The following is a 21870-nucleotide window of genomic DNA, read 5'->3' as shown; positions in this document are numbered from 1 at the left end:
CCCTAGGAATCATTTTCTCCTTTAAATATTTTGTAAGTAACATCTGGTCTAGCCAGTGTCTGGCTTCCGCCTTTAGTAGGGTTTCTCAGGGGTGGAACTATGGGAGGCAGTGGAGTCGGCTGCCGCCGGGCTCCTGACCTCAAGGGGGCACATCTCCTCCATTGTCTCCAGCTGCCTGACCCTGAAGATCGTTCTCTGCGAGGAGCTTTCGTGTCAGTGACACGGAAGCTGCCTCCTAGTATATACAGAGAGCTGGCTGTGGCTACAGCTAGGGGGAGCTCCAGAATGCAGCTCCTGCCAGACCCTTCCAGATGAGCTGGCCGAGTGAAGCTCTCAGTTCCTCCTTTGGGCTGATAGCAGCAGGTAGGCACTGGCAGCACTTGCCTCAAGCTGCACTGTGGGGGTGTGTGTAGTTGGAAAGGGGAGGGGTGCTGGGGGGTCTTTAATAAATGTTGGCAGCACTGTGTTTTCTGTGTGCATGTTTAAGTGAGGTGTGTGTGTGTAAGTGAATGAAGCATGTGTTTGTTTTTGTTTGTGCGTGTGTGTGTTTTTAAGTGAAAGAGGCGTGTGTGAGTGTGTGTGTGTGTGTGTGTATGTGTGAGAGAAGCATATCTGTGTTTAAGTGAAAGAGGCATGTGTGTGTGTGTAAGTGAAAGAGGCATGTCTGTGAGTTTAAGTTAAGGAAGCGTGTGTGTGTGTGTGTGTGTGTGTGTGTGTGTGTGTGTGTGTGTGTGTGAGTTTAAATGAAGGAGGCGTGTGTGTGTGAGTTTAAGTGAAGGAAGCATGTGTAAGTGAGAGACGTGTGTGTAAGTGAGAGGCGTGTGTGTAAGTGAGAGGCGTGTGTGTAAGTGAGGACTGTGTGTGTTTAAATGAAGGAGGTGTGTGTGTTTAAGCGAAGGAGGCATGTGTGTGTTTAAGCTAAGGAGGCATGTGTAAGTAAGAGGCGTGAGTGTAAGTGAGAGGCGTGTGTGTGTTTAAGTGAAAGAGGCGTTTGTGTGTGTGTTTAAGTGAAAGAGGCATGTTTGTGAGTATAAGTTAAGGAAGCATCTGTGTGAGTTTAAATGAAGGAGGCGTGTGTGTGCGAGTTTAAGTGAAGGAAGCATTTGTAAGTGGGAGGCGTGTGTGTAAGTGAGAGGCGTGGGTGTAAGTGAGAGGCGTGTGTGTAAGTGAGAGGCGTGTGTGTTTAAGCGAAGGAGGCATGTGTAAGTAAGAGGCGTGAGTGTAAATGAGAGGCGTGTGTGCGTTTAAGTGAAAGAGGCGTTTGTGTGTGTGTTTAAGTGAAAGAGGCATGTTTGTGAGTATAAGTTAAGGAAGCGTGTGTGTGTGTGAGTTTAAATGAAGAAGGCGTGTGTGTGCGAGTTTAAGTGAAGGAAGCATTTGTAAGTGGGAGGCGTGTGTGTAAGTGAGAGGCGTGTGTGTAAGTGAGAGGCGTGTGTGTTTAAACGAAGGAGGCATGTGTAAGTAAGAGGCGTGAGTGTAAGTGAGAGGCGTGTGTTTAAGTGAAAGGCGTTTGTGTGTTTTTTATATATATATATATATACTGTATATCGGCACACCACTGCACCAAAGCATCTACATTGTGACACGCTGGTGGGTGAGGGAGCACTGTAGGTATGCTATAAAGGTATGCTGGTGTCTATTTTATTGTGATGACTGACTTGGAGTGCCGTCCACTTTGTATGTGTATCTACATTACTATTGGGAAAGGAACCTGAGCACGCTACTACTGTTCAACATGAGTGCCGGATAGCTACATATGAAGTGTGTGTGTGTGTGTGTATACAGTATGTAGGGGGGGCACCAACATTTATCATGCCTCCGGGTGACTGGGGCGAACTTACGCCACTGGGGTTTCTAATTTATAAAACAATTGGTGCATATCTAGGGAGTTGATAGCCTTCAAGTCTGTCTCACTCTGTAAAGTATCATTTAATATCAAATTATGTCTCACATTCCTATCAGCGACGCCCCTCCTAGACGCCATCTTTAAAAAAATAAATAAAAAAAATACAAATCACAAATACACAATCTATGCAGCCCAAAAAGTAACAGAAGCTAGGTAACAAATATAACCCTATAACCCTAATAATATTAGGATATAATCTCAGGCGCAATATCAATTTACTGTTTAATATTGCGCCTGAGATTATATCCTAATATTATTAGGGTTATATTTGATACCCATCAACTGTTTAGCGAAGTCTGGCCAGGAGTGGTCTTCATGGAAGAATTGCAGCAACGAGGCTAAGCAACCCAACTATGTTAGAAAACATAGGAAATGCAGAAAAATGGCAGCAGGTGCTCTGGACTGACAATTTGAAATCTTTATCTGTAACAGAAGGCAGTTTGTTTGCCAAAGGGTTGAAGAGCAGTACAATAATGAGTGTCTGCAGGCAACAATGAAGTACGGTGGAAGTTCCTTACAAGTTTGGACTGCATCTTAGCAAATGGAGTTGGGGATTTGGTCAGGATTAATGGGAGCAGGAACAAATTACCTGGAAGGGCCTGGCGGGGTCACAAGTCCACTAACCCCCACCATCCCACCCCCACCCACCCTCCCAGTATACCTGTGCTGTGGCTGGCGGTGGCCTGTTCCTGGTGATCTCTTCGGGAAGATGGCGCCTCACATAGAAAGCAAAGACTCTGAGTCTTTGTTCTCTAGTATAGTCTTCCTAAATATCACTGGAAAGATAGTGCTGGCCGGGGAGGAGGGACCAACTTCCTGTTCAAGTAAGGTAAGAAGCAGATGCCTTCCCCTGCGTCCCCCCTGCCCTCCCTGTGTTAAAAGTGTGTGCCCCGCGCTCTCCCTGTGTGAGAAGTGTGCCCCATCCCCTTGCAATTATTATATAAAGATTTTATAATGTCGGGCATTAACATGCCCCATTTTTTAAGCCACGCCCCCTCTTTACCGGCTCCTGGCATGGTTCTCCATGCCCCTGATTACATGAAGAGACAGAAGGATTTCTGCAAGCCTACATGCACAGAAGATCTGTGGTTAGTTCACCAAGATGTTTGGAACAACCTCCCTGCCAAGTTCCTTTAAATACTGTGTGCAAGTGTATCTAGAAGAATTGATGCTGCTTTGAAGGCAAAGGGTGGTCACACCAAATATTGATTTAATTTACATTTCTGTTCATTCACTTTGCATTTTGTTAATTGATAAAAATAAACTATTAACTCTTCTATTTTTGAAAATATTCTTACGTCGCAGCATTTTTTCCACACCTGCCTAAAACTTTTGCACAGCACATCTAAGAAACATTTCCAGAATAAGCACATTCATTTATTTTATTTATTACTAACAGTTATTTAAGCAGCATAAGCATATTACGTAGGAGAATATTTAGTCATTCACATTAGTCCCTGCCTCAGTGGAGCTAACATTCTATATTCCCTATAACAGGTAACAGCCTGGTGTCCATTCATTTCATCACAGTAACTGTACACCACTACACCTTCTGTATCTACTTCTATGTTACTAAACCTGTATGTGCAGCGACACCTGAATGAGCCCCAGAATCCTATGGTGGGAACAACTGAGCTACAGTCCAGCTGGGTGTGTGACTCAATGTAACAGTGAAAGATAACGCACTGCCAACACCAAACAAGCAGACAGGGGTAACATCAGCTAAATAGTATTTATAGATTTTATTCTGAAGCAATGTACGTATATGCACGTGAGCTGTAGGTAAGGAGGTACACTAGCATGAAGAAGTGCACATATGTGCATATATGTTCAGCTGGACAAATCTTACTATACATCCAGCTGTACAACACTATAGCACTAGATAGTGTGTACAATTGTGAACTACACAGGGGTAGAAAAGGCTTAGAGATAGCATAGAAATGTAGCTTGATGAGTGTGGTATGATTTGTTTACAGATATTATGTTGACTGTGATCAGGTCGACATGATAATATCAACATGTGCAAGCTGTCAACATGTCTACACAGATGATATGTCTACATGGATAATATGTCTACAAGGATGAAATGTCGACAAACCGTCTAGTGGTCTCTTACCTTCTCCCAACACCTGCCACTGCTCCTGTCTTCATGGTTCCGGCGGTCACGTGCAGTGCAGATATGAAACAGACCTCCGATACTCTAACCCTAACCCATCCACCCCTACCCCACCCTGCAGTCTAACCTTAGCCTCCAAAAGCAACCTAACCATATTTGTTCCGCCGGTGCCAAACCCTAGCCTTGGGCATACTGAGTGTCTACATTTCTCGTGCCAACATTTCTGATGTCTGCATTCTGAGGATTTTGACATGGCACCTGTGGAAAGTTTGAACCATGCTATTATTATTATCCTTTATATGGCACAGGAAGAGTACGGCAGCGCCTAAGAAAGTACATAAACAGATGAGCAAAACAAGAAAACAATGACTTACAGTACGTGACAAGGTAGAACAAATACATGGTATATTAACATTACTGCATCGGGGACACGACACCGAAACATCAGGGTGGCAAATACCAAGGGTTAGGTGCTGTGGTATGGAGTAGAAAATAGTCTAGAGCACATGCAGGGAGAGGGCCCTGCTCATGAGAGCTTACATTCTGAAGGGGAGAGCGAGGGCCAGACAGACAGGGGTGACACAGATGGATAGGGTAGAAGTGAGCCATGTAGCAGAGGTTTAGGCTGGGTTTGAGGAAGAAGTGGGTCTTGAGAGCCCGTTTAATGTTTTATAGAGAGATTGCAAGTCTGATAATGAGAGGCAGAGAATTCCAGAGATAGGAAGAACCACAGCAAAAATCTTGGAGGCAATATTGGGAGGAAGTAACCAGTATAGTGTTGGCATGAATTTGTAGAGTGAAGGGGGCGGGTGGGAGGGTAAAGGGAGATAAGGTCAGATATGTAAATGTAAGAGAAATGGGTGGGGGCTATGTATGTGAGTGTGTGAAGCTTGAATTGATTTCAGCAGGGGAACCAGTGTAGGGCTTGTAAGATAGGGGAAGTGGACGTAGTACAGTTGGAGAGGAAGATAAGCCAGGCAGCAGCATTGAGGATAGATTGGAGTGGAGAGAGGCATTTGTCAAGGAGGCCAGATAGGAGGAGATTACAGTAATACGATCTGGAGATGAACAGTGAATGTCAACATGGTTACCAGTTTGACGGAATTTAGAACAAATGCATTACCCTCATATTGCATACTCTCATGGAATTTCCGGGAGACTCACAAATTTCAGGGTGCTCTCCTGGAATCCTGAGAGAGTAGGCCAGCCTCCTGGAACTTACCCATTTACACAGTGATTTGGGTGTTTCAGGGGCTTGATTACAGAAATGGTGGCAAATTGCGTTAAGAGGACACTGAGATAAACAATACAAAATTGAAAAGTATGCATAACCATAAAAAACTGCTATATATACATATATATATATATATATATATATATATATACACACTTCTTCTGTCAATGCATTTCAGCCTGTAAATGACCTTTTCAAGACATCTTGTCTTGACAAAGGTGATTTATAGACCGAAATGCATTGACAGAAGGAGTGTGGACAGCCAGCATTTTTCCTCCATCCAAAAGACACTGCTAACTCTGGATCAGGTAATCTCTAATGAAATGTTCCCCTTTTTTGGGAGAAATACCCCAGAGATTTAGCATGGATGTTTTTTTCATTGAATTTTTTTTTACATTTTTGTATTTTTATCTTGGTATTTTATCTTGTTATTGTCATATTGGATCCTTTTCCCCTACCAATTGGGGCTTTTTGTACAATACATTTTTACGGTTTTTAAGAAAAATCCTGGTTCTTTTGATGTGAGTTTCCTTGGAGGAAGTCTGAAAGTGAAAGAAACCTTGATGCGCTTTGTAAACCCCGTCTGACATTGAGAGTAGGGTACGCATTCTACACTTTCAGTCAAAGAACATAGAAAGATACCTTGATGTGCACATAAGCTACCAATTTTGTGTGAGTTGGGTACACTCATCTTTTAAATCTATGACCACAAGCTATTAATCAATAAAGTACACATTTTTATAGTCATAGTGTGACCTGTAAGGTTGTGAAAACTATACTACACATCGGAAAAATGTTCTTTCTGTTTTGGGTATACATGGATTAAAAACGTGTCATCTGGTCTGGAAGACAGCATTTAATCCTTCAAGAAAGATACCTTGATGAACTTCACACCGTATATGACATTGTGAGTGGGGTACGCCATCCTTTATTGATCAAAGATACCTTTATGAACTTACTCCACATCATTTGCATAGTGAGTGGGGTACACCTTTTTGTATGTTGTGGACTGCACACTACACAGGGTTGCACTGTTAAGTGAAAGCCCGAAATAAGATACAAGAAATAGTCATATATATTGAATCTTCACTAAAACTGTATTACACTATCTATATTTTTTTCTTTTTTCATGCTCTTCACTTTTCTGAGTGGAAATCAAGCATACAGCTGATTGACGGATGGACACTGAAATCTTTGAATAGTGATTGCACCATATTGTCTTCATCACCGAACTACAAGCGCCCAGGGTTGTATGCCTCCCAAATTTCTTGTGTATTGTACATCTATGACGGTGGCCGCAGCAGCTTTCGTTCCACATGCGCCGCGGCTAGGGAGTGGGGTTTGTTGATGCCATATGTTGACTGATGTGAATGGCCAAATATTCTCTGTAAAGCGCTGCGGAATATGTGTGCGCTATATAAATAACTGGTAATAATAATAATAATGGTAATAATATGGGGCAGGCGGACTGGCAGCAGGATATAGGGGGTCATTGCGACCTGATCGTAGCTGTGCTAAATTTAGCACAGCTACGATCACTTACACTAACATGTGGGGGGGGACGCCCAGCACAGGGCTAGTCCGCCCCGCATGTCAGGCCCCCCGTCCCGCTCAAGTACAAAAGCATCGCACAGCTAAGAGGGACCAGCAGGGAGACAGAATACCCCTCATTACGGAATTCACCACAGCAAGTTCAGTCCTCTCAAGGGCCACCAAGGCCTTGTGGCCCATAGTATCTACAGATCCCGAAGTACCATGCTTTAAAGGGAAAAGGATAATGCCAAGCTTCAAAAGGGGACGTAACCTCAAAGATCTGGTAGTAAAACTAGATGTAACCAAGAAGCCGACGATCTTTCACAAGAACGGGTGTTATAAATGCCTCAAGTGTGAGACATGCAATTACATGGCCCCGGGACAGACGTTTGTACACCCAGGTACAGGTAAAAAATTTGATATCAGACACTATGTCACATGTACATCGTCATTTGTAATCTACGCGATAGTCTGCCCGTGTGGCCTAATATATGTCGGTCAGACCACAAGGACATTCCGTGAGAGGATGGTACTCCACAGATCGGCCATACGTGCCACACTGGAGGGAAAAGGGAAAGACCAACCCGTAGCCAGACACTTTAAGGTAGCCAACCATCGTCTGAATGACTTGAAGTATACCATCATAGATCATGTACCAAAGCCTTTGAGGGGTGGAGACCGGGCTAGGATGCTATCTCAAAAAGAAACTAAATGGATTCATCAATTAGACTCTCTGACCCCGAAGGGTCTTAATGAACAAATCCAGTGGAATGTATTCCTCTAGACCTTCCATGAACTGGACTGCAGTCTATTCAAGTATACGATGTAGCAGTATTTTTCAATCTATATAGTTTGTCACATCTGGGGGGCATATTTGCTGCAGTTATGCCATGGTATTGGCTGACGGCAGTAAATATGAGCCTTCCCTAAGTAGGTGCCCTTTGAGCAGCCTCAGTGCCTAGTTAGTCCCATGTAGTTTATACCACCCTGTAGAAGGGGAATTACCAGCGATCTCCGTGTGTATAAGTGGAAGGTATCTCTGATGCATTTCTCGAGTAATTATTTATATGTGTTACAATGCATAGCTTGTTGTTTAGACCAGTCTTATTAATTGCTTAAATATGCTTGGCAGCCCTGTAATGATACTTTGTTTTTATCTTGTTTTACTATTTGTCTGCACTTTAGGCACGTTCACTATTAGCGCATGTAGCGCGCATAAGTCATGTATTTAAGTACTTTGTTTTCTTTCAGCCTCCGGCCCTCCCCCAGGTGACGGCGTCCCTGGCAACGGATAGAGAGCTGTAGCCGGGCATAGAGGAAACACGGGGTGGGTGACGTCAGCACGCCTGCGGCCGTGACCGGAAATGCAACGGAAGGCGATGTCCGGACCCAGGGAGACGCCAGCATGGGGCAGGAGGGGGCTGTCCTACATCACCTCTATCACCTATTTAAGGTATGTCACTTGCTAGTGTTTTTTTGTTTAGTTTGGTGTGTTTCACTTGCAGCATAGCACCTTGAAGAAAACGCCGGTAGGGCGTTGAAACATCGGTGTAACCACTATGCCTGTTTGATGTATTTGTTGTGACCATTACACGTTTGGCTTTTTTCAAAATCCCGGAGTGCCGCCTGGTTCTTTTGCAGTACGGACAGGAGCAGTAATCCTAACCAGAGAACCATACCTTTCATATATATATATATATATATATATATCATACTTGCCTACCCTCCCGCATCCTGCGGGAGACTCCCGGATCACAGTGGAGTCTCACACTGCCCCCGACACACCACGCAAATCCCCCGCATTATTCACTGCGGCGTCCGGACTGTCATGCATGCACAGGTAACCATTTTCCTGGAGACCAGTACATAGCATCAAGCAACAGTAAATAGCAGCCTAGCTGGAGACACAGCAGCTGATTACATGCTGCCTCTAGTGATGACATTTCTGGGCAGTGATTGGGCAGTGTAGTACCACATGTCCCGCACAGAGGGAGCAAAATGCTGGCCGCGGTACTGTTCTGCAGTAATCATAGAGCCGCCCAGCGCTGTGACAGCAACGGCCCGCCATGGAGCCAGGAGGACAGCTGAGAGCAGCAGTGATGCCTCCTACCACATAGTGAGTGAATACCTCCTCCCCCGCCACTTGGTAATCCCCAGCTCCCTCCCATAACACTGGGTGCTCACCTTCCCTGCTACTAGGTACTCACCTGCCCCCACCCACTCCTTACATCTGGTAATTTACAATGCTCATCCTACTTCTATCCACAGCCATACCGCACACACACAGGGCTACATAGTTCTGCCCACCCATTGCCCCCTGTGTGTATAGGATGGCACTGCTCCCAGTGTGTGTAATATGGCAATGCCCCCCAGTGTGTGTGTGTGTGTGTGTGTGTGTTCAGGATGGCACTACTCCCAGTGTGTGTGTTTAGGATGGCACTGCCCCCAGTGTGTGTGTGTGTGCGTGTGTGTGCGCGTGCGTGCGTGCGTGTGTGTGTGTAGGACGGTGCTGCTCCCAGTGTGTGTGTGTGTGTGTGTGTGTGTGTGTGTGTGTGTGTGTGTGTAATATGGCACTGCCCCCAGTGAGTGTGTGTTTAGGATGGCATTGCCCCCAGTGTGTGTGTGTGTGTGTGTGTGTGTGTAGTATGGCACTGCCCCCAGTGTGCGTGTGTAAAATATGACACTGCCCCCAGTGTGCGTGTGTGTAATATGACACTGCCCCCAGTGTGTGTGTGTGTGTGTGTGTGTGTGTGTGTGTGTGTAATATGGCACTGCCCCCAGTGTGCATGTGTGTAATATGACACTGCCCCCAGTGTGTGTGTGTGTGTGTGTGTGTGTGTGTGTGTGTGTGTGTGTGTGTGTGTGTGTGTGTGTGTGTAAAATATGGCACTGCCCCTGTGTGTAGGATGGCACTGCCCGTGTGTGTGTGTTGGATGGCACTGCCTGTGTGTGTGTGTGTGTGTGTGTGTGTGTGTGTGTGTGTGTAGGATGGCACTGCCCATGTGTGTGTGTGTGTTGGATGGCACTGCGTGTGTGTGTGTGTGTGTGTGTGTGTGTGTGTGTGTGTGTGTGTGTTGGATGGCACTGCCTGTGTGTGTGTGTGTGTGTGTGTGTGTGTGTGTGTGTGTTTGTAGGATGGCACTGCCCGTGTGTGTGTGTGTGTGTGTGTGTGTGTGTGTGTGTGTGTGTGTGTGTGTGTGTGTGTGTGTGTGTAAAATATGGCCTGCCCCTGTGTGTAGGATGGCACTGCCCGTGTGTGTGTGTTGGATGGCACTGCCTGTGTGTGTGTGTGTGTGTGTGTGTGTGTGTGTAGGATGGCACTGCCCATGTGTGTGTGTGTTGGATGGCACTGCGTGTGTGTGTGTGTGTGTGTGTGTGTGTGTGTGTGTGTGTGTGTGTGTGTGTGTGTGTTGGATGGCACTGCCTGTGTGTGTGTGTGTGTTTGTAGGATGGCACTGCCCGTGTGTGTGTGTGTGTATGTGTGTGTGTGTGTGTGGGTTGGATGGCACTCCGTGTGTGTGTGTGTGTGTGTGTTTGTAGGATGGCACTGCCCGTGTGTGTGTGTGTGTGTGTGTGTGTGTGTGTGTGTGTGTGTGTGTAGGATGGCACTGCCCACTGGGGTGCCCAAACAGTGGAGGTTTTAAAAATACTCATTACTCAGGAGTCGGGACTCATTTTTTGCTGAGTCATCCATTGTCACATACTGGGGATCATTCTGACTTGGGTGCAATGTAAATTAGCAATTTTTACAACTGCACATGCCACTCATACAAAATCCCTCTCTGGAAGCATGCTGCACTTAAATTAATACCTGCCACTGCAGAACACCCCTGAGAGGCAATAGGTACGCCCTTTGGGTGGAGAATGACATGCCCCCTAAACAGAGGTCCGTGCTGTGCACGGCGCGTTCTGATGCTGACTAAAATCTCCCTGAAACTAGTTTTCAAAAGTAGGCAAGTATGAGATATATATAATATATATATAAACAAATCTAGAAAACCACAGCACTCGCCACCCCAGAAGCGGGGTGCTATATCTGCACTCACCACTCATAGGGTGGGGTGCATGCAGCCCATGGCCACCAACCCAAATATATACAAACAGAAAGTTCAGCACTCACCATAGCAAGCTCACTTATCCTCACAACATCAATAAATAAATGATGGGGGTTTAGTTAGTGAATTGGCCAATGCACGGAAGCCTGCATACCGCTCGCCAAGGTACCCCACCTTCATGCAGGTCCTACACTATCACAAAGTCTCAAAAATTAAAACCTGGCAACTGTATCACACATAATATACTGCACACATGCCCACTAGGTTTAATGTGTATCTGCCATGCATCTTATGGCTTTTAAAAGGTACACTAGTCACCTGACACTGGCTGATAAATTACTAAGGAGCAGCTGACACAGGTTTAGAACAATTGAGATTACACAGGGGTGCATGAAAAGGCCTGTGACCACGGTTAATAAGAGTTAACCAAAGATTAACCCCGTAATATACAAACAAATCTAGAAAACCACAGCACTCGCCACCCCAGAAGCGGGGTGCTATATCTGCACTCACCACTCATAGGGTGGGGTGCATGCAGCCCATGGCCACCAACCCAAATATATACAAACAGAAAGTTCAGCACTCACCATAGCAAGCTCACTTATCCTCACAACATCAATAAATAAATGATGGGGGTTTAGTTAGTGAATTGGCCAATGCACGGAAGCCTGCATACCGCTCGCCAAGGTACCCCACCTTCATGCAGGTCCTACACTATCACAAAGTCTCAAAAATTAAAACCTGGCAACTGTATCACACATAATATACTGCACACATGCCCACTAGGTTTAATGTGTATCTGCCATGCATCTTATGGCTTTTAAAAGGTACACTAGTCACCTGACACTGGCTGATAAATTACTAAGGAGCAGCTGACACAGGTTTAGAACAATTGAGATTACACAGGGGTGCATGAAAAGGCCTGTGACCACGGTTAATAAGAGTTAACCAAAGATTAACCCCGTAATATACAAACAAATCTAGAAAACCACAGAACTCGCCACCCCAGAAGCGGGGTGCTATATCTGCACTCACCACTCATAGGGTGGGGTGCATGCAGCCCATGGCCACCAACCCAAATATATACAAACAGAAAGTTCAGCACTCACCATAGCAAGCTCACTTATCCTCACAACATCAAATTTTTGAGACTTTGTGATAGTGTAGGACCTGCATGAAGGTGGGGTACCTTGGCGAGCGGTATGCAGGCTTCCGTGCATTGGCCAATTCACTAACTAAACCCCCATCATTTATTTATTGATGTTGTGAGGATAAGTGAGCTTGCTATGGTGAGTGCTGAACTTTCTGTTTGTATATAATATATATATATATATATATATATATATATATATATATTGATAAATTGATTTGTATCAAATATTGGTATAGAATCTCCTAAAAAAAAATCTGGACTGTATCGAATATCATAGAAGACACGAACAATAATACATTACAGTGTATAAGAGCATATAAATACATCAAGCAAAATAACATCTCCACACGAGTGGGAACACTTCAGAAGCAACAATTTACCCTATCTTTAATTTGCTAGGCACTTCCTCTAAATAATAGAGAAATTAAATCCAAAACAGAATTTAAACCACTTCTAAAGTGAACATGCCTGTTTCGAAATTTCTGACTTGAAAAGTCAGGAGGGAATATAATCCTCCAAATGTAAGATGGAGGGTGGGCAGCAGAGCAGAGATTCTCAACCTTTTTCAGTTCATAATTTTATCATTACAGTTCCCCCAGTTCACATTATAGCACACTATGGGGGTCATTCCGAGTTAATCGCACGCTGCAGATCTTCGCAATGCAGCGATCAGGTTACTACTGCGCATGCATAGGCACCGTAATGCGTACGCGCGTCGTACGGGTACAAACAGCATCGTTGCTGTGCAAGGCTTCTAGCGACGAATCCATTCGCACAACCGATCGCAAGGAGATTGACAGGAAGAGGGTGTTTATGGGTGTCAACTGACCGTTTTCTGGGAGTGGTAGGGAAAACGCAGGCGTGTCCAAGCTTTTGCAGGCGGGTGTCTGACGTCAATTCCGGGACCGGACAGGCTGAAGTGATCGCAATGGCTGAGTAAGTTCAGATCTACTCAGAAACTGCAAAAAACGTTTTCATCCCGCTCGGCTGCACAAGCGTTCACACACTTGCAAAGCAAAAATACACTCCCCTAGAGGCGGCGACTATCTGATCGCTGCTCTGCAAAAAATAGCTAGCAAGCGATCAACTATATTTCCACCAGTTTATGCCACACTAGAGCCGTGACTAGACATTGTGGTGCCTCATGCCAGAAAGAGAATTGGTGCCCCCATATCTGAAATAGGGATAGCACATACCTTCGGGGTGTGGCTTTGCGGGTGAAGGTGTGTGGCCACAGTGCATACACAGTAGTGCCTCTTATACACATTATGCCATAATGTACAGTATAGCCCCTTATACACATTTACACCACACAGTAGCACCTCTTATACACATTATGCCACACAGTAGAGCCCCTTATACACATTACACCAAACAGTAGTACCCCTTATACATATTATGCTACACAGTAGAGCCCCTTATCCATCTTGCATTACAGTAGAGCCTCTTATACACATTAAACCAGGGCTTGACAATTTTTTATGAGTTAGGCTGAAAGTGTATGAGCCAGACCACCATCTGTCTCCCCCCCCTCCCATAATAAAACAACAGAAACCCCCTCCCCCCGCAGCCACATTACTGAGCAGCTTCCACCACCCCCCAAGCAGACCAACCCCCATGGCCACACAACTAAGGGGTTACCCCCAGGCATACCAGCTCTCTGCAACCACACTGCTGTTCAGCTAACCCCCCAGGCAAACAGCCCCCACCCCATGGCCACATTAATGAGCAGCTAATCTACCTGGGCAACCAGCCCCCATGGCCACACAACTAAAGGGGTCCCCCCAGCCTAATAACCTATCCACAGCAACCCCAGGCAAACAATCACCACCACCACTTTGGCCACATCACTACCCCCTTTGAAGCCCCAACTACACATAGACCATCTTATCGGAGAGCTCTATGCAGCCAGAGTTTGGAGACAGCAGGCTGGGATGGACAGGCAGTCCAGTGCAGACAGGCATAGCAGTCAGATCAGGGCAGGACAGGCACTCTGCACATGCACTCCTGTGCATGAAATGGCTTCTGCAGTACAGGCACGCCCACAGAGCTTTGCTGGGGCTAAGGAGGATCTGCTTTCTCCCTCAATAATCTGGTAGCCAGGCAGCAAAATCAAGGGGTCATGGCGTCCTGGCCCCTGAGATTTGTCGAGCCCTGCAATAAACCATACAGCAGAGTCGCTTATACATGTTACGCCAAACAGCAGAGCCCCTTATATAGGATATGTCACACAGTAGTACCCCTTATACACATTACGCCAAAAAGTAGAGACCCTTATATACATTATGCCACAGTAAAGCCCAGCCTCCTCATTATTCCTCCTCCTCATCATTACTACTCTTCATTTTTCATCATCATTCATCATCATTCCACCTCCTCATGCCTCCTCTTCCACATTCCCTCTCATTCATCATCATCCTCCATGGAGGCGGCGGGTGATGGGCTGGTGACTGCAGGGGGAGCCGGGAGGAGACAGCAGGTGACAGGCTGGTGACTGCATAGCGTGACTGTGCAGCGTGACCTCAGAGTCAGAGGTCACGTTGCGCAGGTGGAGGAGGGAACTGGGCAGCGTTGAGCATCCTGAGGATGCTCAACACTGCCCGGCATTAAAGGGCCATCTGATCCCGCTATCCCCGGGATTGGAGCTTCCAATCTCGGGATTGAATCCCGGACGATTTTTGGCCTAAATCCCGGGATCCCGACGATTCCAGGATTGGCCACCTTAATCACTGAGGACCAGTTTGAAGTTGGGGGGATTAGGCGATCTCCCTGCACCCCCTGACAATAGCACTGGAGTATATATGTCAGGAGATGCCCTGACACAGACAGTATATATATACAGTAGGAGTTGCCATTATATGGAAGGGAGGTGGTGGGGGGATTAATGTGTCTGCAAGTACCACTGCACAAGTAATATTTAGGACTGAAGGTGCTACTGTATAAGTAATATATTTTGTAAGAGGAGCCACTGTACAGGTTATATATATATATATATATATATATATATATATATATCTCCAGAGGTGGCACTATACAGAAAGTGTATATAGCAGGAGGGTATCACTATTCAGGCAGTGTATATATAGCAGGTGTCACTGTACAGGCAGTATATATATAGGGTGCCACTATACAGGGAATGAATTTGGCAGGGGGTACCACTGTACAAGGAGTGTATTTGGCAGGGGGTCCCACTATACAGGACATGTATTTGACAGTGGGTGCCACTGTAGCGGGAGTGTACTTGAAAGGGGGTGCCAATGTATAATGAGTGTATTTGGCGGGCGGTGCCACTTACAGGGAGTGTACTTGGCAGGGGGTGCCAATGTATAATGAGTGTATTTGACAGGGGGTGCCACTGCACAATGAGTGTAATTGGCGGGAGGTGCCACTGTACAGGGAGTGTATTTGGCAGGGGGTGCCACTGCATAGAGAATGTACAAGGGGTACCCAAAAGAAACAGGAATTAATGATTTATTAATTCATTATTTATTTGTACATTTTGAAACTTCAGTCACCCTCAAAGTACTCTTCACTTGAATCAATACATTTGTCCAAATGTTTTTTTCCATTGCTCAAAACATTTTTTCATCTTCGTTGATTCCTTTTAGCACTTTTGCCGTTTTTTGTTTGACCTCTTCAATATCAGCAAATTGTTTTCCTTTAATGTCTCTTTTCATCCGAGGAAATAAAACAAAGTTGCGCGGGGCGAGATCGGATGAATAAGGTGGGTGAGGCAAAGGTGTCATATCAGTTTTGGTTAAAGATTGCTAAACACTCAGCTAGAGTGACCATATTATCCCTTTTACCTGGGACGCTCATGGATTACACAGGTTCTGTGGCTGGATGACTTCAAGACTACATTTCAGCTGGTTTTAATTTTAATCAGCCACAGAACCTGTGTAATCCATGAGCTCCCAGGTAAAAGGGATAATATGGTCACTCTAACTCAGCACTGTGTGAGCAGGTGCGTTGTCATGATGGAACGCTGAGGGCTGGTGGCGGAGGTAGACAGGCGTGTACTGAAACCACTGGGCAGGCAGAGGCTGGGAACTGACATGTTTAGTATATGGATGTCACTAGAAGTGTATCTATGCAGTATGGCCCTCATTCCGAGTTGATCGCTCGCTGCCATTTTTTGCAGCGCATCAATTAGGTTACTACTGCGCATGCGTATGCACAGCAATGCACACGCGCGTCGTATGGGTACAAACAGCATCGTTGCTGTGTAATGCTTCTAGTGACGAATCCATTTGCACAACCGATCGCAAGCAGATTGACAGGAAGGTTTATGGGTGTCAACTGACCGTTTTCTGGGAGTGGTAGGGAAAACGCAGGCGTGTCCAGGCGTTTGCAGGGCGGGTGTCTGACGTCAATTCCAGGACCGGAAGGCTGAAGTGATCGCAAGGGCTGAGTATGTTGAGACCTACACTGAAACTGCAAAAAACTTTTTCATACCGCTCAGCTGCACATGTGATCGCACACTTGCAAAGCGAAAATACACTCCCAGAGGGCGGCGACTATGCGTTTGCACGGCAGCAAAAAGTAGCTAGTGTGCGATCAACTTGGAATGAGGGCCTATGGCCTTCATTCCGAGTTGATCGCTCGCTAGCTGCTTTTAGCAGCAGTGCAAACGCTAAGCTGCCGCCCTCTGGGAGTGTATCTTAGCTTAGCAGAAGTGCGAACGAAAGGGTCGCAGAACGGCAACAACATTTTTTTCAAGCAGTTTCAGAGTAGCTCCATACCTACCCCTACCTTGCAATCACTTCAGTCTATTTAGTTCCTATTTTGACGTCACGAACACGCCCTGCTTTCGGCTAGCCACTCCCCCGTTTCCCCAGGCACACCTGCGTTTTCATCTGACACGCCTACGTTTTTCAGCACACTCCCAGAAAACGGTCAGTTACCTCCCAGAAACGCCCCTTTCCTGTCAATCACTCACCGATCAACATTGCGATTGAAAAGCATTGGCTTTTGTGAAAGTACTTTGCGCGTGCGCACTGCGTACCATACGCATGCGCAGAAGTGCCAATTTTTGGCCTGATCGCTGCGCTGCGAACAACAGCAGCTAGCGATCAACTCGGAATGACCCCCTATATGTCTGACAGTGGATGTCCAAAGCATCACTGACTTTATTTTTAAGAATCCGGTGACAGAGCATGGATAGCTGATTGAGGTATAAAGTGTGTGTTTTTGACTTGTCTAAGTTATTAATGCATCCTGTGGTTAGCTATGTTTTCTTGATATTACATTACTTGTAAGTCATTTTTCAAGAAACTCTGTTATACTTGTTTGCTTTTTCTACTACGTGTCTGGCATCTGATATGATCAATACGTTTCAACATTTCCTGCACAAATATTTGCGTTGGTCTTGATGTCGGCTGAGACATGAACTAGTTCTGTTAATAAGATAATAATGAGAAAATTATTTCAAGAGCTTGTGTGACGCATGAAACGTACTGTTCTAAAAGCAAAATATTACTTTTATATCACTGTTTTCTTGGGGCATTTATCACGTGAAATAACACGGGTGGTCATTCCGAGTTGATCGCTAGCTGAATTCGTTCACTGTGCAGCGATGAGGCAAAAAAAGGCACTTCTGCACATGCGTATGCGGAGCAACGCGCACGCGCAACATATTATTACAACAAACGATGTAGATTCACACAGGGACTAGCAAAGCATTTCAGTTGCACTGCTGACCACAGAGTGATTGACAGGAAGAGGGCGTTTCTGAGTGTCAACTGACCGTTTTCAGGGGGTGTTCGGAAAAACGCAGGCGTGCCAGGAAAAACACAGGTGTGGCTGGGCGAACGCAGGGCGTGTTTGTGACGTCAAAAGAGGAACTGAATAGTCTGAAGTGATCGCAAGCGCTAAGTAGGTTTAGAGCTACTTAGAAACTGCACAAAAAAACTTTGTAGGCGCTCTGCGATTCTTTCATCCGCACTTCTGCTAAGCTAAAATACAAACCCAGTGGGAGGCGGCATAGCGTTTGCACGGCTGCTAAAAACTGCTAGCGAGTGATAAACTCGGAATGACCACCACAGTCAGGATATCTGTGCATGCAGTCAGTTTGTCCACACATGATGTCAACATGGGGGTTTATTTACTAATGTTCGTGTTTTTGCCGTTTTGAAGGGTGTTTGATCTCGAATGGTATCGGGTGCATTTTACTGCAACTTTTTGAATCCTGATACGGTCATTCACTAAGCTGCCGAGTTTTGCACATTCGTTTTTTCCGATGTCGATGTGATTCGTAATATCAGGCAGTGTTTTACGGGAGTGATGAGTAAAACACTGCCTGACAAAACACAAGGAATCCCGGCCGGATCTGTGAGATCCGTGCAGGGCTTCATTGTGTACCTTAAAAAGTTCATTAAAGTCTTAAAAAAGTTAGAAAAAATTGCGTGGGGTCCCCCCTCCTAAGCATAACCAGCCTCGGGCTCTTTGAGCCACTCCTGGTTGTCAAAATATGGGGGGGGGGAATGTCAGGGGTTCCCCCATATTTAATCAACCAGCACCGGGCTCTGCGCCTGGTCCTGGTTCCAAAAATATGGGGGACAAAAAGCGTAGGGGTCCCCCGTATTTTTGAAACCAGCACCGGGCTCCACTAGCTGGGGAGATAATACCACAGCCGGGGGACACTTTGATATCGGTCCCTGTGGCCGTGCCATTAAAACCCCAACTAGTCACCCCTGGCCGGGGTACCCTGGAGGAGTGGGGACCCCTTCAATCAAGGGGTCCCCCCCTCCAGCCACCCAAGGGCCAGGGGTGAAGCCCGAGGCTGTCCCCCCCATCCAAGGGCGGCGGATGGGGCGCTGATAGCCTTGTTTACAAAATGTGAATATTGTTTTTAGTAGCAGTACTACAAGTCCCAGCAAGCCTCCCCCGCAAGCTGGTACTTGGAGAACCACAAGTACCAGCATGCAGTGGAAAACCGGGCCCGCTGGTACCTGTAGTACTACTACTAAAAAAATACCCCAATAAAAACAGGACACACACACCGTGACAGTACAACTTTATTACATACATGCACACCAACATACACACATACTTACCTATGTTCCCACGAGGCTCGGTCTTCTTCTCCGTGTAGAATCCTAGGGGTACCTGTGAAAAAAATTATACTCACATAATCCAGTGTACCTTCTGTTCTTTGTATAATCCACGTACTTGGCAAAATAATAAAACGGAAACCCGACCACGCACTGAAAGGGGCACCATGTTTACACATGGGACCCCTTTCCCCGACTGCCAGGACCCCCCCTGACTCCTGTCAAAGAGGGTCCCTTCAGCCAATCAGGGAGCGCCACGTCGTGGCACTCTCCTGATTGGCTGTGTGCTCCTGAAGTGTCTGTCAGGCAGCACACGGCACAGATACAATGTTGCGCCTATGCGCTCCATTGTAGCCAATGGTGGGAACTTTGCGGTCAGCGGTGAGGTTACTTTCGGTCAACCGCTGACCGCAAAGTTCCCACCATTGGCTACAATGGAGCGCATAGGCGCTCCATTGTATCTGTGCCGTGTGCTGCCTGACAGACACTACAGGAGCACACAGCCAATCAGGAGAGTGCCACGACGTGGCGCTCCCTGATTGGCTGAAGGGACCCTCTTTGACACGAGTCAGGGGGGGTCCTGGCAGTCGGGGAAAGGGGTCCCATGTGTAAACATGGGGCCCCTTTCAGTGCGTGGTCGGGTTTCCGTTTTATTATTTTGCCAAGTACGTGGATTATACAAAGAACAGAAGGTACACTGGATTATGTGAGTATAATTTTTTTCACAGGTACCCCTAGGATTCTACATGGAGAAGAGGACCGAGCCTCGTGGGAACATAGGTAAGTATGTGTGTATGTTGGTGTGCATGTATGTAATAAAGTTGTACTGTCACGGTGTGTGTGTCCTGTTTTTATTGGGGTATTTTTTTAGTAGTAGTACTACAGGTACCAGCGGGCCCGGTTTTCCACCGCATGCTGGTACTTGTGGTTCTCCAAGTACCAGCTTGCGGGGGAGGCTTGCTGGGACTTGTAGTACTGCTACTAAAAACAATATTCACATTTTGTAAACAAGGCTATCAGCCCCCCATCCGCCGCCCTTGGATGGGGGGGACAGCCTCGGGCTTCACCCCTGGCCCTTGGGTGGCTGGAGGGGGGGGACCCCTTGATTGAAGAGGTCCCCACTCCTCCAGGGTACCCCAGCCAGGGGTGACTAGTTGGGGTTTTAATGGCACGGTCGCAGGGACCGATATCAAATTGTCCCCCGGCTGTGGCATTATCTCCCCAGCTAGTGGAGCCCGGTGCTGGTTTCAAAAATACGGGGGACCCCTACGCTTTTTGTCCCCCGTATTTTTGGAACCAGGACCAGGCGCAGAGCCCGGTGCTGGTTGATTAAATATGGGGGAACCCCTGTCATTTTTTCCCCCATATTTTTTCAACCAGGACCGGCTCAAAGAGCCCGAGGCTGGTTATGCTTAGGAGGGGGGACCCCACGCAATTTTTTTTTCAGATTTTACACTAAACAGACCCTTTCCCATAGATAACCATGCACAGATCTCACTGATCCGTGCATGGTTATCCAAACTCGACTGGAAAAAGCAGGTCTATTTTATTGCTGCTTTTTTTAACGAATCGGGGAAAAACAGACCCGCACTTGAGCACTCAGAATCTAACACCCAAATACGAATGAATAGTGAATGCCCGTATTCTATGAAATAACAGCCGCGTTTGACCGATGGTCTATTCATTCGTATTTCTGAACGTTGTCATTCAAACCATTACGAATAGTCCAAACACTGCCGAGATTGGTGCTTAGTGAATTCCCGGATTGGGATTTAGAAAAAAAAACACAAATCGGCCAAACTCGGATTTTTAGTAAATACTGGCCATGGTCTCTATGTCGATATTGAGAATGTTCACATTCACACTGACATAAGGTCGACACTGCCAGAATGTCGACACAACCTTTAGGGTTATGCGTGAATTAGGGTTAGGGTTAGGTTGCAGTTAGGGTTAAAGCTAGGGTTAGATTAACGTCAGGGTTAGGCGTAGAGTAAGATTGAACGGGAAATCACACTGTTGACATGCCGACTGTTAACTTTAAGAAAAAATATAAATCACACCTGCTGTCTGTGCAAGAATTGGCTCCAGCTTTGTAGATAAAATATGGCAGCAGATAATGAAGTTTCCATATATTTCACTAGATCCTTTTCTAGGGAGAGTGGTTTAGGTGGGGGGCATGGGATCAGCAGGTTACTATAAAGCACTGCATACTTTCTTGCAGACATGAGACAGTAAAGCTGGCCACAGCCAGACTAACCTGCAGGAGAGGACTAACGGGGGTAATTTAGGGGGTCATTCTGACCTGTTCGCACGCTGACGTTTTTCACAGCACAGTGATCAGGTCACTACTGCGCATGCGTATGCACCGCAATGCGCAGGCGCGTCGTACGGGTACAAAGCAGATCGTTACTGAGCGATTGATTTAACGAAGAATCCATTCGCGCGGCCAATCGCAAGAGGATTGACAGTTAGAAAGCGTTTATGGGTCTCAACTGACCGTTTTCTGGGAGTGTTTGGGAAGACACAGGCGTATCCAAGTGTTTGAAGGGCGGGTGTCTGACGCCAATTCCGGGACCAGACAGGCTGAAATGATCGCAAGGGCTGAGTAAGTTCAGACCTACTCAGAGACTGCACAAAATGGTTTTTCAGAGTTCGGCTGCACAGGCGTTCGCACACTTGCAAAGCGAAAATACACTCCCCTATAGGCGGCGACTATCTGATTGCAGCGCTGCAAAAAGTAGCTAGCGAGCGATCAACTCGAATGACCCCCTTAGACCTGATCGTAGCAGCAAATTTGTTAGCAGTTGGGCAAAACCATGTG

Source organism: Pseudophryne corroboree, chromosome 4 (genome assembly GCF_028390025.1).
Source record: "Pseudophryne corroboree isolate aPseCor3 chromosome 4, aPseCor3.hap2, whole genome shotgun sequence".
NCBI classification, from domain to species: Eukaryota; Metazoa; Chordata; class Amphibia; order Anura; family Myobatrachidae; genus Pseudophryne; species Pseudophryne corroboree.
Note: the sequence above shows the minus strand (reverse complement) of the source record.